Below are 23,745 nucleotides of genomic sequence, written 5' to 3'. Positions count from 1 at the left end.
CAATAAATAAATAAATATTTTAAAAATTTAAAAAATAAAATGCTGATATCTTTATTTTTTAAAAAAACATATTTATACTATACTGTAGTCTATTAAGTATGGAATAGCATTATGTTTAAAAAACAAAGTACATAATTTAAGGATACTTCATTGCTAAAATTTCTAAGCATCCTCTGACTACAGTTTGTTGCCATATACCCTCAGTTTGTAAAAAAACACACTATCTGAAGTGCAATAAAGCAAAGCATAATAAAATGAGGTGTGCCTATGTTAAATATATCAGCTATGCCTCCTGTTTTGAAAGAATGGTCTCATGTAGAAGGTGTCCTGTGGGGCCCATTGGACACCAGGGCCAGGTGCTCTAGAGACATATCCTGTGTGGGCAATGTATGGCCTTCTACTGTGTTTGGGCTATGATTGCTGTTGATATCTGGTGGGCATTGCTGGCCCCTGGTATGACTGTCTGTGAGGCGCAGCTGAAGAACCATGCGTGTGCTGTTGTGCAGAGCTAGCCCCCCAGAGGGAGAAGGGGCAGCGGTGTTGGCTGGGGTGGCTTGCTGGGTGGGGCAATGCAGAAGTCACTTTGGTGAGGCCAGCAGGGTCAGGTAGTTTGGTCAAGTCTGGTCCTCAGGAGAGTTGGAGTAGGGCATGTAGTGTTAGTTAGGTTAATGGAGAATGACAGAAATGGTGTCTGCCAGCACCAGGCCAGTTAGGTGGAAGGAGAGTAAAAAGAAAATGGCACCCACTAGCACTTCTGTCTCTGAAGAAAGTTCTACCAGATCCCTCTCCTCTCCAGCACACACTATAAAATTAGTCGAGTCTCCTTCTCATATAACCCAGGTGCTTTTCAAGCTAATGCCTCTAGGCCAGGACTTGGAGCAAGTAAACTTGAGCTCGAGCCCTTAAAGTGTAGAGTCTTGGTTTTTCAACAGCCCTTCAGCTCTCGCATATATACACCCTGCTGGTTTTCAAAGCTAGATGTTATGGGGGCTCATCTTCCTGGAGCAGGTTTCTTGGGCTGGGAAGCCCGATGTGGGGCTCATACCCCTCACTCCTCAGGGAGGATCTCCACAGTTGTGATACTTCTCCCACTTGTGGGTTGCCACACTAAGCATGGGTTCTGACTAGACCGTGACTCTGTGCCTCCTATATGTCTCAGATATGGCAGTTTCTTTATATTCTTAGTTGCAGAAAATCTGTTCTGCTAATATTCACGTTTTTCTCAGAGATAGTTCTATATATAGTTGTAGTTTTGCTACGTCCATGGGAGGACATAACGTCAGGATCTTCCTACTCTGTCATTTTGATCCCCTTCCCTCTTTTATTTCTGATTTTATTTGAATTCTCTTTTTTTCTTGTGAATCTAGCTAAAGGTTTGTCAATTTTGTCTATTTTTTTAGTGAACCAACTCTTGGTTTTGTTAATCTTTTTATTGTTTTCTTGTTCTCTATTTCATTTATTTCTACCCTAATCTTTATTATTTCTTTTCTTCTGCTCACTTTAGACCCACTTTGTCATTTTTTTCTAGTTCCTTTGGGCATAGAGTAACGTTGTTTATTTTAGATTTTTCTTATTTCTTAATGTGGGCATCTGTTGCTATGAACTTCCCTCCTAGAACTGCTTTTGCTCCATGCCATAAGTTTTTTATGTTGTGTTTCCATTTTCTTTTGTAAAAAGATATATTTTTTAATTTCCCCTGTAATTGTTTCTTTGATCTATTGGTTGTTCAAAAGAGTGTTTTTTTAGTACTCAAGAGTATTTTTATTTTTTATTCTTTATTAGAGTACACTTGATTTACAATGTTGTGTTACTTTCTGCTTTACAGCAAAGTGAATCAGTTATACATACACAAATATCCACCCTTTTTTAGATTCTTTTCCCGTATAGATCATTACAGAGTATTGAGTAGAGTTCCCTGTGCTATACAATAGGTCATTATTTGTTATCTATTTTATATATAGTAGTGTGTATATGTTAATCCCAAGCTCTCAATTTAACACCCCCCCTTTCCCCTTTGGTAACCATAAGTTTCTTTTCAAAGTCTGTGAGTCTGTTTCTATTTTGTAAATAAGTTCATTTTTATCTTTTTTTTTAGATTCCACATATAAGAGATATCATATGATATTTGTCTTTCTCGGACTTACTTCACTTAGTATGATAATCTCTAGGTCCATCCATGTTGCTGCAAACAGAATTATTTCACTCTTTTTTATGGCTGAGTAATATTCCCCTGTATATATGTACCACATCTTCTTCATCCATTCCTCTGTCAGTGGACGTTTAGGTTGCTCCCATGTCCTGGCTATTATAAGTAGTGCTGCAGTGAACACTGGGGTGCATGTATCTTTTCAAATTATGGTTTTCTCTGGGTATATGCCCGGGAGTGGGATTGCTGGGTCATATGATAGCTCTGTTTTTAGTTTTTTAAGGAACCTCCATACTTTTCTCCACAGTGGCTGTGTACCAGTTTACATTCCCAACAACAATATAGAAGGGTTCCCTTTCCTCTACACCCTCTCCAACATTTATTGTTTGTAGTTTTTTTGATGTGGGCCATTCTGACCAGTATGAGGTGATACCTCATTGTAGTTCTGATTTGAATTTCTGTATTAGTGATGTTGAACATCTTTTCATGTGGCTTTTGGCCATCTGTATGTCTTCTTTGGAGAAATGTCTGTATAGATCTTATGCCCATTTCTTGAGTGGGTTGTTTGTTGTTTTGTTATTGAAGCACATGAACTGTTTACATATTGTGGAGATTAATCCCTTGTTGGTGGCTTCATTTGCAAATATTTTCTCCCATTCTGTGGGTTGTCTTTTCATTTTCTTTATGGTTTCCTTTGCTGTGTAAAAGCGTCTAAGTTTAATTAGGTCCCATTTGTTTTTATTTCCATTACTCTAGGAGGTGGATCAAAAAAGATCTTGCTTTATGTCAGAGAGTGTTCTGCCTGTGTTTTCCTCTAAGTGTTTTATAGTCTTTACATTTAGGTCTTACATTTAGGTCTTTAATCCATTCTGAGCTTATTTTTGTATATGGTGTTAAAGAGTGTTCTAATTTCATTCTTTTACATGTAGCTGTCCAGTTTTCCCAGCACCACTTATTGAAGAGATTGTCTTTTCTCCATTGTATACTCCTGCCTCTTTTGTCTTAGATTAGGTGACCATATGTGCATTGGTTTATCTCTGGGCTTTCTATCCTGTTCCATTGATCGATATTTCTATCTTCATGCCACTACCATACTGTTTTGATTAATGTAGTTTTATAATATAGTCTGAAGTCAGGGCACTTGATTCCTCCAGCTTCGTTTTTCTTTCTCAAGATTGCTATGGCTATTTGGGGTCTTTTGTGTTTCCATAGAATTGTAAAATTTTGTAGTAGGCTAAATGCATATAGAAAAGAAAAAGAATGATAAATTTAAAAATTCAGGAATGGGGTTATCTTGAGGTGGGAGAGAGAAGGACATAATTGCAGATTTTTAGAGAGAAAGCTTCAATAACATTGGTGAAGTTCTATTTCTCAAATCAGGTGGTGAGTTTATGGCTATTTAATTGTTATATTTTATATCTTACATATAATAAATTATATAAATGTAGCCAATATTTGATAATAAAATACTTGAAATGATAGGAAAAAATTGTAAAATTTTTTGTTCTAATTATGTGAAAAATGCCATTGTTAATTTGATAAGAATTGCATTGAAACTGTAGACTGCTTTGGGTAGTATAGTCATTTTGACAATATTGATTCTTCCAATCCAAGAATATAATATATCTCTCCATCTGTTTGTGTCATCTTTAATTTCTTTCATCAGTATCTTATACGTTTCTGAGTACAGTTCTTTTACCTCCATAGGTAGCTTTATTCCTAGGTATTTTTGATGCAAAGGTAAATGGGATTGTTTCTTGAATTTCTGTTTCTGATCTTTCATTGTTAGCATATAGGAATTCAAGAGATTTCTGTGTATTAATTTTGTATCCTGCAACTTTACTAAATTCATTGATGAACTCTTGTAGTTTTCTGATAGCATATACAGGATTTTCTATGTATAGTATCATGTCATCTGAAAACAGTGACAAATTTACTTCTTTTCTAGTTTGCATTGCTTTTATTCCTTTTTCTTCTTTAATTGCCATGGCTAGGACTTCCAAAACTATGTTGAATAAAAGTGGTGAGAGTGGACATCCTTGTCTTGTTCCTGATCGCAGAGGAAATGCTTTCAACTTTTCGCCATTGAGAATGAAGTTGCCGTGGGTTTGTTGTATGTGGCCCTTATTATGTTGAGGTATGTGCCCTCTGTGCCCACTTTTTGGAGACTTTTTATCACAAATGGGTGTTGAATTTTGTCAAATGCTTTCTTTGCATCTATTGAGATGATCATATGGTTTTTATTCTTCTATTTGTTAATGTGGCCTATCACACCAATAAATTTGCAGATATTGAAGAATCCTTGCATCCCTAGGATAAATCCCACTTGATCATGGTGTGTGATCTTTTAATGTGTTTTTGAAATCGGTTTGCTAGTACTTTCTTGAGATTTTTGTGTCTAGGTTCATGAGTGATATTGGCCTGTAATTTTCTTTTTTGTGGTATCTTTGTCTGCTTTTGGTATTAGGGTGATGGTGGCCTCCTAGAATGAGTTTGGGAGTGTTCCTTCCTCTGAAAAATTTTGGAAGAGTTTCAGCAGGATAGGTGTTGTCTCTTCTCTAAATGTTTGTTAGAATTCACCTGTGAAGCCATCTGGTCCTGGGCTTTTGTTTGTTGGGAGTTTTAAAATCATAGTTTCAATTTCAGTGCTTGTGATTGGTCTATTCATATTTTCTTTTTTTTTCCTATTTCAGTCTTGGAAGATTGTACCTTTCTAAGAATTTGTCCCTTTCTTCTAGGTTGTCCATTTCATTGGCATATAGTTGCTTGTAGTAGTCTCTTATGATCCTTTGTATTTCTGTGGTGTCAGTTGCCACTTCTTTTTCATTTTAATTTTATGGATATGAGCCCTCCCCCCTTTTTTCTTGATAAATCTGGCTAAAGCTTTATCAATTTTATCTTTTCAAAGAACCAGCTTTTATTTTCCTTGATCTTTTCTATTGTTTTCTTCATCTCTATTTCATTTATTTCTGCTCTGATCTTTATGATTTCTTTCCTTCTACTAACTTTGGGATTTGTTTGTTCTTCTTTCTCTAGTTGCTTTAGGTGTAAGTTTAGGTTGTTTATTTGAGATTTTTCTTGTTTCCTGAGGTAAGATTTTATTGCTATAAACTTCCCTCTTAGAACTGCTTTTGCTGTATCCCATAGGTTTTGGATCATTATGTTTTCATTGTCATTTAACTCTGGGTATTTTTTGACTTCCTCTTTGATTTCTTTGGTTAACCATTGGTTATTTAGTAACATATTGTTTAGCCTCCACATGTTTGTCTTTTTTACAGTTTTTTTTCCTGTAATTTATTTCTAATCTCATAGTGTCGTGGTTGGAAATGATGCTTGATATGGTTTCAGTTTTCTTAAATTTACTGAGGCTTGCTTCGTGGCCCAGCATGAGATCTATCCAGGAGAATGTTATTTACATGTGCACTTAAGAAGAATGTGTATTCTGCTGCTTTCAGATGGAATGTTCTATACATATCAATTAAGTCCATCCACTCCAATGTGTCATTTAAAGCCTATATTTCCTTATTGATTTTCTGTCTGGATGATCAGTCCATTGGTGTAAGTGCCTCACTATTATTGTGTTACTGTCGATTTTCCCTTTTATGGCTGTAAGCATTTGCCTTCTATTTTGAGGTGCTCATCTGTTGGATGCATATATATTTATAATTGTTACATCTTCTTCTTGGATTGATCCCTTGATCATTATATAGTGTCCTTCCTTGTCTCTTGTAGCAGTCTTTATTTTAAAGTCTATTTTGCCTGATATGAGTATTGCTACTCCAGCTTTCTTTTGGTTTCTGTTTGCATGGAATACCTTTTTCCATCCCCTCACTTTCAGTCTGTATGTGTCCCTATATCTGAAGTGGGTCTCTTGTAGACAGCATATATACGGGTCTTGTTTTTGTATCCATTTTTCCAGTCTATGTCTTTTGGTTGGAGCGTTCAGTCCATTTACACTTAAGGTAATTATCAATATGTATGTTCTTATTGCCATTTTGTTAATTATTTTGGATTTGTTTTTGTAGGTTTTTTTTTCTTGCTTTCTCCTTTGTTCTCTTGTGATTTGATGATTATCTTTGGGATTGTGTTGGGTTACTTTTCATTTTTTGTGTGCGTAGTTTTTTTAGTTTGCTATTACCATGAGGTTTTTATATAGCAGTTTATATATATACAAGGTTGCTCTAAGTGGCTGGTCTCTTTCCTGCCTAGAGAAGTTCCTTTAGCATTTGTTGTAAATCTGGTTTGGTGGTGCTAAATTCTCTTAGCTTTTGCTTGTCTGTAAAGCTTTTGATTTCTCCATTGAATCTGAATGAGAGCCTTGCTGGGTAGAGTATGTTTGGTTGTAGGTTTTCCCTTTCATCACTTTAAATATGTCGTGCCACTACCTTCTGACCTGCAGGGTTTCTGCTGAGAAATCAGCTGATAACCTTATGGGGATTCCCGTGTATGTTATTTCTTGCTTTTCCCTTGTTGCCTTTAATATTTTTTCTTTGTCTTTAATTTTTGTCAATTTGATTAATATGTGTCTCGCTGTGTTCCTCCTTATGTTCATCCTGTATGGGACTATTTGTGCTTCCTGGATCTGAGTGAATGTTTCCTTTCTCATGTTAGGGAAGTTTTTGGCTATAATATCTTCAAATATGTTCTCAGGCCCTTTCTCTTTCTCTTCTCATTCTGGGACCCGTCTAATGCAAATGTTGGTGTGTTTAATGTTGTCCCAGAGGTCTCTGAGACTGTCCTCATTTCTTTTCATTTTTTTTTCTTTATTCTGTTCCATAGCAGTGATTTCCACCAATCTGTCTTCCAGTTCACGTACTACTCATTCTTTGCCTCATTTATTTTTCTACTGATTCCTTCTAGTGTATTTTTCTGTTTCTGTCATTGTATTGTTCATCTCTGTTTGTTCTTTCAATATTCTAGCTCCTTGTTCAACATTTCATGTATCTTCGTGGTCTGTGCCTCCATTATTTTTCTGAGATCCTGGATCATCTTTACTTTCATTACTCTGAAGTCTTTTTAAGGAAGATTGGCTATCTCCACTTTACTTAGTTGTTTTTCTGGAGTTTTATATTGTTCCTTTGTCTGGAACATATTTCTCTGCCATCTCATTTTGTCTAACTTTGTGTTTTTGGCCTCCATTCCTCAGTCTGTGGGACTGTAGCTCCTCTTGCTTCTGTTGTCTCCCTCCCGGTGGGTGATTTTGGTCCAGGGGCTTGTGCAGGCTACCTGGTGGGAGGGGCTGGTACCTGCCCCCTGGTGATTGGAGCTGGGTTTTGTCCGTCTGGTGGGCAGGTCTGTGTCAAAGAGTGTATTTAGAGTTGGCTGTGTGATCAGGACAACTTTAGACAGCCTGTCTGCTGAGGGGTTGGTCTGCATTCCCACCCTTTTGGTTGTTTGGCCTGAGGAGTCCCAGCAGTGGAGCCTGCAGTCTGTTGAGTGAGGCCAGGTCCCAGTGCCAAAATGGTGACCTCTGGGAGAGCTCACACTGATGAAATTTCCTGGGGCCTCTTCCACCATTGTCCTTGCCCCCACAGTGAGTCATAGCCAACCTCTGCCTCACCAGGAGACCCTCCAAGGCCCACAGGTATGTCTCTCCCAGGCTCCTGTGGAGTCACTGGTTTTCCCTGGGTCCCAGTGTGCATGAAAATGTGAGTGAGCCCTCCAAGAGTGGAGTCTCAGTTTCCCAGTCCTGTGGAGCTCCTGTACTCAAGCCCCACTTGCCTTCAAAGCCAAATGGTCTGGGGGCTCCTCCTCCTGATGCCAAGACCCCCAGGCTGGGGAGCCTGACATGGGGCTCAGAACTCTCCTGTGGGAGAAGTTCTGCGATATAATTATTTTCCAGTTTGTGGGTCGCCCACCCAGCAGGTATGGGATTTGATTATATCACGAAAGTGCCCTTCCTACCCTCTCATTGTGGCTCATTTTTGTTTGGATATAGAATATCTTTATTGGTAGGTTCGAGTCTTTTTTGTAGATGATTGTTCAACAATTAGTTGTGATTTTAGTGTTTTCATGAGAGGAGGTGAGCTCAAGCCCTTCTACTCCACCATCTTGTCTCCACCTCCTATACTCTCTTTTATAACATGATTTTATTTTTGTTTTAAATCCTCATGATAGCCTGAGTGATTGGGAGCTGTGGCTCTCCGCCACTGCCCAATATCAGAGGAGAATATCATACTGCATATCACAGCTCTGCTTATTTCCTAGTCCTGGGCTTCAGATCACTTCCTACCTGATTGCACGAAGCCCCGCCTGTGGTTCTGCACAACTTTGGGCACCATCTCAAAAGAGCGTTGTTTGATTTTCATGTGTTTGTAAGTTTTCCAGTTTCCTTCTTCTTGTTTTATGTTATTGTGTTCAGAGAAGATACTTGGTATGATTTCAGTCTTCCTGAATTTGCTAAGACTTGTTTTATGGCCTAACATATGGTCCATTCTAGAAAATGTTCCTTATGTGCTTGAGAATAGTGTGTGTTCTGTTGTTGGATAAAATGTACTATGTATGTCTGTTAGGTCCTTTTCACTTATAGTGTTGGATATAGTATCCTCTGTTACTTTACTGGCTCTATGTCTGGATTTTCTAAGCGTTGTTGAGAATGGGGAATTTAATTGCCCAATTATTATTTTATTGCCGTGTATGTCTCCTTTTTAGCTTTGTTAACACATTATTGACCGGAGACATGTTAATACATGTTTTGTTACCCGAATGTTATTGACCGGAGAAGTATTAATCCGTTTTATAGAAAGTGATACAAGTAACATCACTGTGCAAAGTTGTTAGAGCTTAAAATTGATGAAGAGTTCATTATACAACTTATGATTATCGTTATCATTCACATTTTGCTCCGTTAGGTTTTTGTTCCAACCTTGCATATATTTTAATCACATGTTTATTACTGTAAAATTTTCAAAAATGATGCATCACGAAATTTTGAGTGAAGAAGAATTTTTCGGTGAATTTTATGCAGATGCTTTCTCTGATTGTCTGAGCAACATATATACTAGTATCTCAGAAGATGATACTTCTTAAGAATATAGTTCTGATTCAGACGATGTGAATATTAGACCAAAAAAGACAAAAAAACCTTAGTGTTTGATTCTGATATGGAAAGTGAAAATGAAACTCATGGTGCTGGAGAATGCTCCTTTGCTTCTAGAGAAGTGTGGATTGAAGACAACATTTCATGAAATTATAATACATTGAAATACAATGAAATTATAATACATTACATTACAGATGTAACTATTGAATGTAATAACCTGAACCTGCAAAGTGTTAGTGAAATAACAGAATTAATTTTGGTAACAACTTTTTCGAGTTGGTTGCTTCTCAAACAAACTTGTATCACCAACAGAATGAAAAATCATATAAAAAGTATGATAAGGCTTTAAAATAGACTGATGTAACCAATAGTGACATGAAGAAGTTTCTTGGATTAATAATTTTGATGGGACAAATAAGAAAGTCACACTGGAAAGAATATTGGTCGACTGATCCCTTACTTGAAACATCTATCTTTCCAAAGATTATGATGAGAAGAAGGTTCAAACTAATAATGACATTTCTTCACTTTCACGATAACTTGGAAACTCCACTTCCTGCAGACAGAATTTCTAAAGTTAAACCTCTTTTGGATTATTTTCTACCAAAATTTCAATTGATCTATGTACCCAAACAAGAGCTATCACTTGAGGAGGCAATGATAAAGTGGAGAGGATGACTCAGATTCAAAACCTATAATCCTTGAAAACTTACAAAATATGGAATTTTCATCAGGATAGTTAGCAAAAGTGACACTGGATATATATGCAACCTTTAGATTTATGTAGGGGAAGGAAAGAAACTTCAAGAAGCAATATTATCGGTCCTACAACCTTATCTTGGTTCACGGCACCATATTTACCAAGACTATTATTACAACAGTGTGTCTGCGTCTGAAATATTATTGAAATATAAAACCAGAGTTTGTGGGACTATAAGAGATAATTGTGGTCTACAAAACCAGTTAAAGGAGAAATCTCAAAATCTACAGAGGGGAGAAATGACACTCTTACAGAAAGGAGAAGTGATTCTTCTTATATGGAAAGACAAGAGGCTAGTCTGCATGGTGACAACTATTCATAACGCCTCCACAGCATCTACAGAAAAGTAGGACAGGAAGACTGGCTATCAAATAACTAAGCCCACTGGTATATTAGAGTATAATAAATATATGAAAGCAGTTGATCAATCTGATCAGTATCTGGCAAACTTCAATATCCTCTAGAAAACTAGAAAATGATATAAAAAAGTGGGTTTCTCTTTGAGTAATTGTGGTTTATTTAATGCATTTAAAATTTATTGTAGCCTTAATGCACAGAATAAAATGACTTACAAGCAATTTTCATTAGCAGTAGCTAGAGAATGGGTAACTGACCATTCTGCTGAATGTAGTGATAGTCCCACACCTCGTCCTTCTTGTGGCATTTCTAAAAGAGCCCCCTGCAAAGATCCACTTTGTCGACTATCAGGTAAAATAACAGAACATATTCTAGAGGAAATAATACCAACAGGACTAAAAAAAAAAATGCCACCAGAAAGTGTAGAGTCTGCTCTTCCAGGGGAAAACACAGTGAAACACAGTATATTTGTAGTAGATGTTCTTTTCCCCTGCACAGAGCTGCCTGCTATACTGCCTATCACACTCTAACAAAATATTAGAATGCTTTAGTAAGATGTACAGAGTTTCAAATAAATACATTAAGTGCAAAAACATTTGTTGATACTTACTCAAATGCAGGTGTTTCAATATTCACTTATATAACAAATTGCTGACCACAGGCATTAGTTTCTGCAAAAATCCCCCAACCATTAATGTGTTAATTTTGCTTTATATATCTGTGTGCTCTGATGTTGGGTGCATACAAATTTATAATTTTTATATCTTCTTGATTGATTGACCCCTTTATCATTATATAATGACTTTCTTAGTGTCTTTTGACCATTTTAAGTTTGAAGTCTATTTGTCTGATATAAGTATAGCTTACCCTGCCGTTTTGGTTACCATTTTCTTGAATTATCTTTTTCCATTCCTCTATTCTCAGTCTATATTTGTCTTTAAGGATTAAGTTAGTCTGTTGTAGGCAGTATATCACTGGATCTTGTTTCTTAATCCATTTAGCCATTCTGTGTCTTTTGATTGGAGAATTTAATCCATTTACATTTAAAGTAATTATTGATAGGTAATGACTTAGTATTGCCATTTTGTTCATTGTTTTCTGGCTGTTTTGTAGATCCACTCTTCCTTGCTACTTCTCTTGCTGTCTTTTTTTGTGTGTTTTGATATCTTGGTATCAGTATGCTTTGACTTTTTTATGGTATCCTTTTGTGTAATTATAACAGGTTTTTCCCATGTGGTTACCATGTGACTTACATAAACTATCTTAATTATAACATTATATTTTAAGCTGATAACACTTTAACTTTTTTTTTTTTTTTTTTTTTTTGCGGTACGTGGGGCTCTCACTGTTGTGGCCTCTCCCATTGTGGAGCACAGGCTCCGGACGCGCAGGCTCAGCGGCCATGGCTCAAAGGACCAGCTGCTCCGCGGCATGTGGGATCTTCCCTGACCGGGGCACGAACCCGTGTCCCCTGCACCGGCAGGCGGACTCTCAACCACTGCGCCACCAGGGAAGCCCCAACACTTTAACTTTGATAGCATTTTTAAGCTTTATACTTTTCCTTCTCCTCTCCCTTACAGTTTAATCAGTGTTACATTTTACATATTTTTACATTTTGTATCCAATAACAGATTATTGTAGTTATGGTTATGTTTATTATATTTTTTAACTCTTAAACTGGAGTTATAAGTGAATTATGTACCACCACTACTGTATAACACAGTTTAACTTTGACTATATATTTATCATTACCAGTGTGTTTTACACTACCTTCTTATGTTGATATTATCAACATTTTACTTCCACTCAAAGAATTCTCTTTACCATTTCTTATAAGGCAGGTCTAGAGGTGATGAACTCCCTTGGCTTTTGTTTTTTCAGAAAAGTCTTTATATCTCACTTATTTCTGAAGGACAGTTTTGTTGCATATAGAATTCTTGGTTGACAGTTTTTCCTTTCAATATTTTGAATACAAAATTATCTTATTCTCTCCTTGCCTAAAAAGTTTCTGTTGAGAAATCTCCCTATAGCCTTAGGGTTTTTCCCTCATGTGTAACTTCTCTCTTTTTTCTTGCTGCTTTCAAAGTTCTTTTTTTTGTCTTTGATTTTTTTTTAAATCAAAGAATTATTTTTGGCCACATCAGGTCTTCATCGCTGCATGTGGGCTTTCTCTAGTTGCGGCGAGCAGGGGCTACTCTTCGTTATGGTGTGTGGGCTTCTCATTGTAGTGGCTTCTCTTGTTGTGGAGCACAGGTTCTAGGCACGCAAACTTCAGTAGTTGCGGTACGTGTGCTCAGTAGTTGTGGTGCGTGGGCTCTAGAGCGCAGTTCAGTAGTTGTGGCACATGGGCTTAGTTGCTCCACAGCATGTGGGATCTTCCTGGGCCAGAACTCGAACCCATGTACCCTGCACCAGCAGATGGATTCCCAACCACTGCGTCACCAACGAAGTCCCTGTCTTTGATTTTTGACAATTTAATATAATGTGTCACAGTGCAGGCCTATTCAGGTTAAACCTATTTGGGGTCCTTTAGGCCTCAAGTATCTGGATGTCCTTCTGTTCCCCCAGATTTGGGAGTTCTCGGCTATTATTGCTTTTAATATACTCTGTCCCTTTCTCTTCCTCTTCTCCTTCCAGAATTCTTGTAATGCAGATATTATGTGCATGTGTGTATTTTTTTGTGTTCCATAAGTCTCGTAAGCTTTCTTTATGCTTTTTCAGCCCTCTTTCTTTTTACTCCTCTGACTAGAGAATTTCAAATGTACTGCCTTGTAGGTCACTGGCTCTTTTTTCTATGTGCTCAAGTCTGCTTTTGAAGCTCTCTGTTCAGTTCTTCAGTTAACTTACTGTATTTTTCAGCTCTTGGATTTGTTAGGGGTTTTTTTGTTTGTTTGTTTTGATTTTTGATTTCTTTGTTGAACTTCTCATTTTGCTTATGAGTTGTTTTCCTAATTTTGTTTAGGTATCTGTCTGTGTTTCTGTAGTTCATTCCTTGTCTGATATTTCTTTTTATATTGTGTATCCATTAACAAATTATTGTAGTTATTTTTACTACTTTTGTCTTTTAACCTTCATACTAGCTTTATAAGTTACTAACTTACCACCTTTACAACATTAGATTATTCTTAATTTTACTGGTTACATTCAGCAGTGATATTTTATATGTTTTCCGGTCACTAGTTGTAAAGTCCCCTTAACATTTCTTATAACACTAGTGTAGTGATCTGCCAGCGTTCATTGTATTTGGAGAGAATTTCAGTAGGCTTTTTGATGTGTGTTAAATTAGAAGCCTGTCCCTTAGGCTGAAGCTTTAAGATAAGTCAATTGGCCTCTTCCACAGAAACACTGGGCACATTTAATTCTGCTGCCTCTGCACTGTGACTTGGGGCAGGAGTTTGGGGGGTAACCAGTTAAGAACTCTTCTTCTGTTTGTTTCAATCCTATTGGACCTGCAAAAGTAAGCTCCACTGGTCACCAGAGGCAGGCAATCCAGGGGCATCTCCTAGGTGGCATCCACAAAAACTGGTGCCTGACATTTGCACAGTCTCCTTTCTGGGAGATACTGGTGACCTGAAACAGGGTAGATGGATATTCAAAAGGTGGTATCTGTTGGCCTCTGGGGTCTTTAGAGAATATTTCAATAGGGCCCTGTGTGTTGAATAGACACCTGCACCTAAAGTTGAAGCTTTTACAATACTCAAATAGGCCTCTTTCACAGTCAGTCAACTCTCGGCACTGTACCCTGGGGTGTTAGCCACAGTGAGTCCACACAAGCCTTTTAAGAAATTTTTCTTTGTTCGCTGTAGCCATGAGGGTCTCATGGGCACAACCCCATTGGCTTTCAAAGCTAGCTGTTTCGGTGACCCATTTCACAGATGCAGGTCTTAAAAGTTGGGGCTCCAGGTGGGGCCTTCAAACCTGTCACTTCTCAGAGAAAAGCTGGGATTTGTGAGTTCCCTTCTAATTTTGGGTCACCATGCTGGGGATGGTCTTTATGGAAGATTGGGTCTCTCCTACCTGTTTTGTTGTTGGGTTATTCTTCTTCATCTGAGGTGTAGGAGTTGCTCAGCTAGGTTTTTTATTTCTCCAGAGGGATTTGTTCTGTATGTTGCTGTAGATTCAGTGTATACATGGGAGGAGGTGAGTTCAGGATTCTTCTACATTGTTGTCTTGAGCTGGAACATTTTTTTAATGGAAGATGGAAAAAATGCATAACAGATATAGGACATGCAAGACTTTTTTTTCTTTTTCAAAATTGCACTTCTAAAATTTGGGGTAATAAATAGTCCTCCACTGGGTTAAGCATATAAATGACTGGTACTGAATCTTTGTAATCAGACCAGCTAGCACTGTGTTTGCCTAATTTTGTACCTATTGTGTCTACTGAGTATATAATTAAATAGGTTGAGTAATTATGCTATGATCTTTGTTGGCTGTTCTCAAAAGCTTTTCACAATCAGGTCCCATTTCTTTAAGTGGCAAAGGGATGAAAGTGGCGTTGAGTCAGAAATGTGCAGAAGAGCATCCCAGTGATGGCAGAAACCTCTGTTTATTGTTCCCAAAGGTTTGAGACATGTACCCCTACTGCCATTAAAGATGAGTGATTCTAAGTGGTGGGTAGACCTGACGTTAAGTAACTTTAAATGCCACATGAAGGCATACAATATATGTCCCTTTCAAAAGTCTTTCAAGCTCTTAGAAAAACTCAGGTGGTACTAAAATGTCTCTCCCGAACTTGCTAATCTCGCTCTTCCCACCTCCCCCCACCCCCCTTACTTTAACAAACAGCAAGGCTAGGGCTCAGAGCATTTGACAGCAAAACTTCCCAGCTGGAGTTTACTAAAACTGGTTTATTTTTATTATATTTATTTTTACAGTTATCTCAAGTGGTATTGACTTGTCCCTTTTATATTAGTGACATAAATTTTTCTCTTAAAAAAATGTGTATAGGTTTTTGCTAAAAGTAAGCCATTTAAGGATAATATAAGCAAATAATACAGATGACATGCAGATTTTTAAAATACTAAAGTTGTCCAGAAATGGAGTTTGAGAATCATTACTGAGGACTCTGAAGAGAGATCTCTTATTCTCTGGCCTAGAAAATAAATGAATGCAGTCTTTCTGGTTTTTTTTTGTTTGCTTCCAATTTTAATATGAGTAGTAGAAGAAAAATCTAGGTTTTGTTTTTAGCATTCACTGAACAAGTTATATTTTCTCCTTAAATCAGCCCTAGAGGGCTTTCAGCTAGAGCTTCATGGGTTGCGGCTATTAAGGGTAGATCCTGATCAATACCCATCAGAGATAGTTCAGAATAGGAATTCAGCTGGCATTATAGGCTTAATTGAAGGAGGACATCAGTCATATTCTTTTACATATAAGATTGTGTTTATCATACATACACCTAAATTCATATTATTTTTGTTCCTTCTGTACGGTATGTCTTAGTTGCACTCGAATAATTTATGTATGGAGACCTAGAGAGGCTAATACGAAGTAATCTCTAAGAAAAGGTTTCACAAGCTACAAAGCTGATTACAGAAAAACATGTTAGAGAGAGGGGATTCATTCAAATAGTTTTTTCAGACCACTAATGAAATAGCTATGTGCAAGACACATATAAATTAAAAATTTATGTTCTAAACAATACATGCAGTTTTTTTTAATTACCTTATCCACTTTTTTTCTCTCTTAGTTAAAAATGTACATTACTTCTTTTTTGTCATGTGTATTGTCTGGTCATTTAAATATGCCAGATGTCTTTAAATAGACCAGAATACATGGCAAATAAAGCTATTCACATAGCAAATAATTACACAGATTTTTATAGAATACAAAATCTCTCAGAACCAGTTTTTTATCAATAACTCTTCTAGACAACTCTATGAATGAAGAAGCATTTGGGTTAATGTTATGAACCACCTCAGAGATGGCAAGATTGAAGGATAGGTTGATTATTTGGAAAACCAAAGTCAACAGTTGAAGTATTTATCTAAGGGTTTAGATAAAATAAAATAACAAAAATATCGGTCGCTTAGAAGAAGATAGAAGTGGGGTATGGGATGGGATTTTAACCTGATTATTGTGATCAAATGTCCAAATGATCAAATTCATTGGAAGTGTTGATATAATTCGTCTGGTACAGATATAATCACAAGTTCCCATGAAACTGTGGGTAAGACATAAATATACATTGAACCAGGACTGACGTGGATGTTACTATGGGGACTGCTCTTTGTTACAGTTATTGTGGCATTAGCATTTTGAGTTAAATGATTCCAGTTTATATCCTGTTGGGGCTTTATTTTATTTTTTTTTTGTTTTTGTTTTTGTTTTTTTTGCGGTACGCGGGCCTCTCACTGTTGTGGCCTCTCCCGTTGCGGAGCACAGGCTCCGGACGCGCAGGCTCAGCGGCCATGGCTCACGGGCCCAGCCGCTCCGCGGCATGTGGGATCTTCCCGGACCGGGGCACGAACCCATGCCCCCTGCATCGGCAGGCGGACTCTCAACCACTGCGCCACCAGGGAAGCCCTGGGGCTTTATTTTAAATTGTGGCATTGGGGGAAGGAGACACCCTAGAAAATAATTCTTTCATTAGGCCAAACCACATTTATCCCAACCTGGAGAGTCAGACTAAGGGCTGCCACGAGCTCATAGAGTACCTTGTGCAAACCAGAATAGTTGCTTTTTCCTCTGGGTGTACACAGCTCTACTTCAGAGCACTCAGCATGGCAGATGGAATGTAGGATGGATTTCAGCCCTCACTTTGTCCCTCCCTTAGCCAGTAACCTGCACAACTGTATGGAACAGCCCTGAACGGAATGAAGGATTTCTGTAGCATCAGCAAGAATATATCTTTTTGCACTTCTTCTTGACAACTTGTTTGAATGTTTAACAACCAATATTATCAAGAAAGTCTTTTCAATAGTTAACCAACTACCTTGACAAACTGGGTCACTTACCTCTATACACTAATTAACCTTCAAATTTTTTACAAGAAACCCACTGCTGTTCTCATTTGTGAAAAACAGATGCCCTGTGATAGGCACATTGAAATTTTAATCATTGAAATTTTCCTCAAGGAAAGCATTGATTCATGACTTGCAGTGATTTCAACATTGACCCAGTGGCCCTGGGAGCACAAAGCTTCAGATAAGAGCAGAGCTTATGTGGCAATTCAATTTCTATCTGGTGGAATTTTACTGAAATCCAAAAGACAATAATGGTTAGATCCATTAAATTAACATCTGTGACAATAAATATAATAAAAACATCTTTTAATGTAATTTGTTCCACCATCCCAAGATTTAAATGTAATTGATTTTAAACTTTAAAATACCTTTAAAATTAGACTTTAGGATTAAATTCTATAGTTCCTTGAAAGTAAAATTGGGGAAAATATATTTAAAATATTTTAAGCTCTTTTAGATGTCGCTGGGTATATAATTGGTATATTTTTCTTTGTTCCAGATCATTAGGAGTCTCAAAAACGTTGTATTTTTTCCCCCCTGCTTAAGGAAAAAATCAGGAAAGGAGTGACCTTTAATTTAAGAAGGCTAGAATTATCATATCATGTGGTATATTAAACTTGCAAAAATGCAGTGTCCTCATTTAACTTGCTTTGGGGAACCTAGTAATCTATAAATTCGACATTATTTTTATAAAGTACATTAAAACAAAAAATGCAAGCTGAATTCTTATTAAATTTGTGTAAATGCAGTCACTAAATTATAATAGTAAAACATTATTATGCAAATGGGAGCTAATTTTACAATATCCCTACCTAATTGTTTACAGTACAGTAGAATTATGGCACTGTTAAGCAGGACAGGATATTGTATGAAAGAGCATGTTTTTAATTTGAACCATATTTACTCTCTGCGATTTTTCTTTTCCTTTTAGCATGGAAAAGGGATTTAGCATGGAGAAAACAAGGGCAGATGTCTCCTGCATTGTGTATTCATGGACTTAGCTAGTTGATATTTTGCATGTGCTTTAGATGCAGAGATGGAGATGGGCTCTCTTCAGAGGTGCACAAGCTTCCTCTTTTCAGTTTTTATGAGATGTCAGACAGAACTGTCTACAAAGACTTGCTCCAAGGAATATTTTTAAGAGGTTTGTTTTGAGATGAAGGCTACTTGAGTGTGAGGCATCCTAAGTGGTCCTCGGCCTCCAGCTGTGTTCCTTAGCAGAAGGGGTTAGATAAGGCTGCCCTGATGTGATAGTACCAAATTACGTTTGAAACAGCACTTAAGGAAGGTTTGGGGAAGAGTACAAGACCACTGTCCATTTAGTGGAGAAATCACACTGAATAAACAGTTTTAGCAGGAGGTCAATGAACACTGCTTCAAAGGAAAGTCCCTTCATCTTAGATAAGCAAAAATCAGTGTGTGGGATTCGTTTGTGGAGGGCATTCTGCTTCCTGTTCCCCTGAAAATGCTTATTTTATCCTTCCTATTACTCAGCGATTTCATATAAGCTAAACTGCCAGCATATGAGAAACCTCTCTGCCAATGAGATGATTTTTTTTTCCAGAAAGCCTTGCCAAGTTTATGAGCCAAGAAATAGCTGAATTATAATGGCTGGAACTTGAAAGAGAAAGAAGAGTGAAATGTATTAAAATATTTTTGTAAAAATCCCTGATTCTTGAAATCAGCAGGAGCTGATCAATCTGAGAATAACATAGTAAATTTTATGGATGGGACAGGGAGGGGGCTGAATATCTGGTGATAAGAAGGTGCCCCCAGGTGGAGCCTTCTTGCCTAGTTATTCTGAAAGTCTGGGGGGGGAAATGTGACTATAAAATCCAAGGGAGAAACATGTCAGATGAACAGGATTTCACTGTTTCTCTTTTGGCTTAGCACAAGTTGCCCTGCTGATGTGATTCACTTTTTTTTTCTCTGTTTTGGAATCCTCCAAAAATCTTAATGCAAAGTGTCTTGATCACTCCTCCATTTATATTAAAATGAGGCAATTTAATATCTCTGTAGTTGTTTATTTTGTATGCCCTCCATGACAACTGCAAACACCTCTTTCGTTCACTCTAAAGCCTTCCATCTCTACTTTCTCTGTCCTTTGAAAAACCTGCTGGACAGAAATGACCATAAACTCAACAAGGGGACCTCCTCCAGGGGACTTCACATTTCTACAGAGATCAAAGCTTAAGGCTAACAAGATTGGAAGGGTGGGAGGGAGGCTCAAGAGGGAGGGGATATGGGGATATATGTATGCATGTGGTTAATTCACTTTGTCGTACAACAGAAAGTAACACAGCATTGTGAGGCAATTATACTCCAATAAAGTTATATTAAAAAAAAAAAAGACTAACAAGACCCATTGCCTTCTAAACTTAGACGGTAGTGAGTATTTTACTCCAGATACCAATTAGGAATTTTGTTTGACTGCTAGTAACAGAGACTAGAAATAACAATGACTTAAATAAGTGGGTTTCTCTCAGATAAAGAAGTCCAGTGATAGGCAGTCCAGGAGTATGGGTACTCCACAGTCATCAGGGATGCAGTCTCTTATACTTTTCTGCCTCTTTATTCTGAAAGCATAGTTTTCATCCTCAAGTTCACTTTGTGCTCTAAGATGGGTGCTGTCATTATGTTCACATCCAGGCAGGAAATAGGATAGGGGAGGGTATGCTGGTCTGACTGTCCCCCTTTTATGGTATTTCCTCAGAAGTTCTCCAAACAACTTTGGGCTTACATCTTACTGACCATAACTTTTGCCTGGTAATCTCCCTGCCCTAAATAAATTTGGGGGGTTTGATATTAAGGGAAAAGAAGATAATAATTATTGGATAGGTGACTAGAAGTTTCTGTTGTACCTCTTAAAATACAAACTCCCTGAGAGTTATCTACCTACTTCAGTTATGTCCAAGCCCAGTCCTCTCACTTTTTTAAAGGACCTAAATTGTAGTTAATGTAAGGAAAGAAATGTGGTCCCATAATCAAGACTGGTTCATTTCTTATTCTCAGCTATATTGAGACTAGCTGATTGAGCATATTTATTGCCCAGTAGTCTTTCATGATTAGGCACCCCTTAATTTTTCACAGTAATGGGACACTAGATTATCATGGATAACAACAAACAAAGGAAGCTGGCGAAATGCCCAAATTAAACACCAATTTTCAGAGTTTGAAAAAGAATCCCATCTTAAATTGTCAGTTGAGTTCCACACATATGAAACTAAATGAAGAAACCAAGTACTTTTCTAAATAATCTCAAATTCTGTGCCTGTAGACAAACCCACACACAGAAGAAAATTATAGTTTGTATAAGTGAATAAGACAGAAGGAATTCTTCCTGTTGTTTAAAGGAAGTTGTCAAGAAAAGTGTCTTAATATTTTAGTGTGTTGGTGTGAATTATGTCATGTAGGGATAAACAACTAAGGTAATATCTTTTTAGTTTCTCTCTTTTGCGTTTCCCTGTTTACCCTAACAGAGTGGGGTTAATGAGGAGTCAAATTGTAAAACTCTGAAGAAAGCCAGAGTCAGGGCTGCCAGAAAGCGCATGGTTAATGCTACGTGAAGGAGCAAGGGAAGGACATATTCGAATCCATGAAGTGTGTCATAACAGCCATGAAACTCTTGGGTTGGTTAGATAATCCTAAAGCCTCTTCCCCTTGTTCAGTTAAGACCTTGGCAAAGGTCAGTTGATGGCTTTTGCTTAAGCCACTTTGACTCACCAGGACTTCTTGGTGGGTGCTGGACTTGTATTCATACACGAATGGCTTCAAGTCCTTGCTCTACTCCTTAGAAGACAGGAGTCTTTGGGCAAAGGACCCAAATTTTCTGCAGCTTAGTTTCTTTACCCCTAAAGTGTTGTTATGATGAGGGAGATAACATGAGGAAGAGATTGGTACATAATAGTGGCTCAAAAATTAGTTAGATGCTAACTAATTAGGAGAGAACAAGAGGCTAACTGGAGACTTTCAGACAAAACCAGGTGTTTGCTTTTTTTTTTATATTGGAGGATAATTGATTTAAAAAGTTATGTTAGTTGCAGGTGTACAGCAAATTGAGTTAGTTATACATATATCTATTCTATTTCAGATTCTTTTCCCATATAGATTATTTTAGAGTATTAAGTAGACTTTACTGTGCTATACAGTATGTCCTTGTTGATTATCTTTTATTATATTTAGTACCATGTATATGTTAATCCCAACTTCCTAATTATTCCTCTGCCTCACTGTTCCATTCCCTTTGGTAACGTAAGTTTGTTTTCTAAGTCTGTGAGTCTGTTTCTGTTTTGTAATTAAGTTCATTTGTAACATTTTTTAGATTACACATATAAGTGATATCATATTTGTCTTACTTCACTTAGTATGATAATCTCTAGGTCCATCCACGTTGCTACAAATGGCATTATTTCATTCTTTTTATGGCTGAGTAATATTCCATTTTATATATATATATATACACACACTACATCTTCTTTATCCATTCATTTGTCAATGGACATTAGGTTGCTTCCATGTCATGGCTATTGTAAATAGTGCTGCAATGAACATTGGGTTGCATGTATCTTTTTGAAGTATGGTTCTCTCTGGGTATATGCCCAGGATTGGGAGTGCTGGATCATATGGTAATTCTATTTTTAGTTTCTTAAGGAACCTCTATACTGTTCTCCATATTGGCTGTACCAATTTACATTGCCACCAGCAGTGTAGAATTGTTCCCTTTTCTCCACACCCTCTCCAGCATTTACTGTTTGTAGATTTTTTGATGATAGCCATTCTGACTGGTGTGAGGTGATACCACATTGTAGTTTTGATTTACATTTCTATAATAATTAGCGATGTTGAGCATTTTTTTCATGTGCTCTTTGCCCATCTGTATGGTAAACCTTTAGATAAACTCATCAAGAAAAAAAGGGATAGGACTCAAATCAATAAAATTAGCAATGAAAAAGGAGAAGTTACAACTGATACCACAGAAACATAAAGTATGATAAGAGAAAACTACAAGCAACTATATGCCAATAAAATGGACAACCTAGAAGAAATGGACAAATCCTTAGAAAGGTACAATCTTCCAAGCCTCAACCAGGAAGAAACAGAAAATATGAACAGAACAATCACAAGCACTGAAAATGAAACTGATTTAAAAACTCCCAACAAACAAAAGTCCAGGAACAGATGGCTTCACAGGTGAATTCTATCAAGCATTTAGAGAAGAGACAACACCTGTCCTTCTGAAATTATTCCAAAAAATTGCAGAGGGAGGAACACTCCCAAACTCATTCTATAAGACCACCATCACCCCGATACGAAAACCAGACAAAGATACCACAAAAAAGAAAACTATAGGCCCATACCATTGGTGAACATAGACACAGAAATCCTCAACAAAACTCTAGCAATCTGAATCCAGCAATACATTAAAAGGATTGTACACCATGATCAAGTGGGATTTATTTCAGGGATGCAAGGATTTTTCAGTATCCACAAATCAATCAGTGTGATATACTACATAAACAAACTGAAGAATAAAAGCCATATGATCATCTCAATAGATGCAGAAAAAGCTCTTGACAAAATTCAACATGTATTTATGATAAAAACTCTGCAAAAAGTGGGCACAGAGGGAACATACCTCAACATAATAAAGGCCATATATGACAAACCTACAGCTAACATCATACTCAACATTGAAAAGCTGAAAGCATTTCCTCTAAGATGAGGAGCAAGACAAGGATGTCCACTCTCGCCACTTTTATTCAACATAGTTTTGGAAGTGCTAGCCATGGCAATCAGAGAAGAAAAAGAAATAAAAGCCATCCAAACTGGAGAAGAAGTAAAACTCACTATCTGCAGATGGCAGATGACGTGATACTATACATAGAAAATCCTAAAGATCCAGCAGAAAACTACTAGCACTCATCAATAAATTCTCTTGCATTTCTATACACTTACAGTGAAAGATCAGAAAGAGAAATTAAACCCATTTACCATCACATCAAAAGAATAAAATACCTAGCTATAAACCTACCTAAGGAGGCAAAAGACCTGTATTCAAAAAAGTATAAGATACTGATGAAAGAAATCAAAGATGACACAGATGGAGAGATATATTATATTCTTAGATTGGAAGAATCAATATTGTCAAATGACTGTACTACCCAAGGCAATCTACAGATTCAGTGCAATCCCTAACAAATTACCAATGGCATTTTTCACAGAACTAGAACAAAAAATTTTCAAATTTGTATGGAGTCACAAAAGACCCTGTATAGCGAAAGCAATCTTGATAAAGGAAAACAGAGCTGGAGGAATCAGGCTCCCTGACTTCAGACTATACTACAAAGCTACAGTAATCAATACAGTATGGTACTGGCACAAAGACAGACTTACAGATCAATGGAACAGGATAGAAAGAAATCTGCCTCAACCTAATAAAGGCCATATATGAAAATCCCACAGCTAGCATCAT

Source organism: Orcinus orca, chromosome 3, assembly GCF_937001465.1.
Source record: "Orcinus orca chromosome 3, mOrcOrc1.1, whole genome shotgun sequence".
NCBI classification, from domain to species: domain Eukaryota; kingdom Metazoa; phylum Chordata; class Mammalia; order Artiodactyla; family Delphinidae; genus Orcinus; species Orcinus orca.
The sequence above is the reverse complement of the archived record's forward strand: the minus strand, read 5'-3'. Positions refer to the sequence as shown.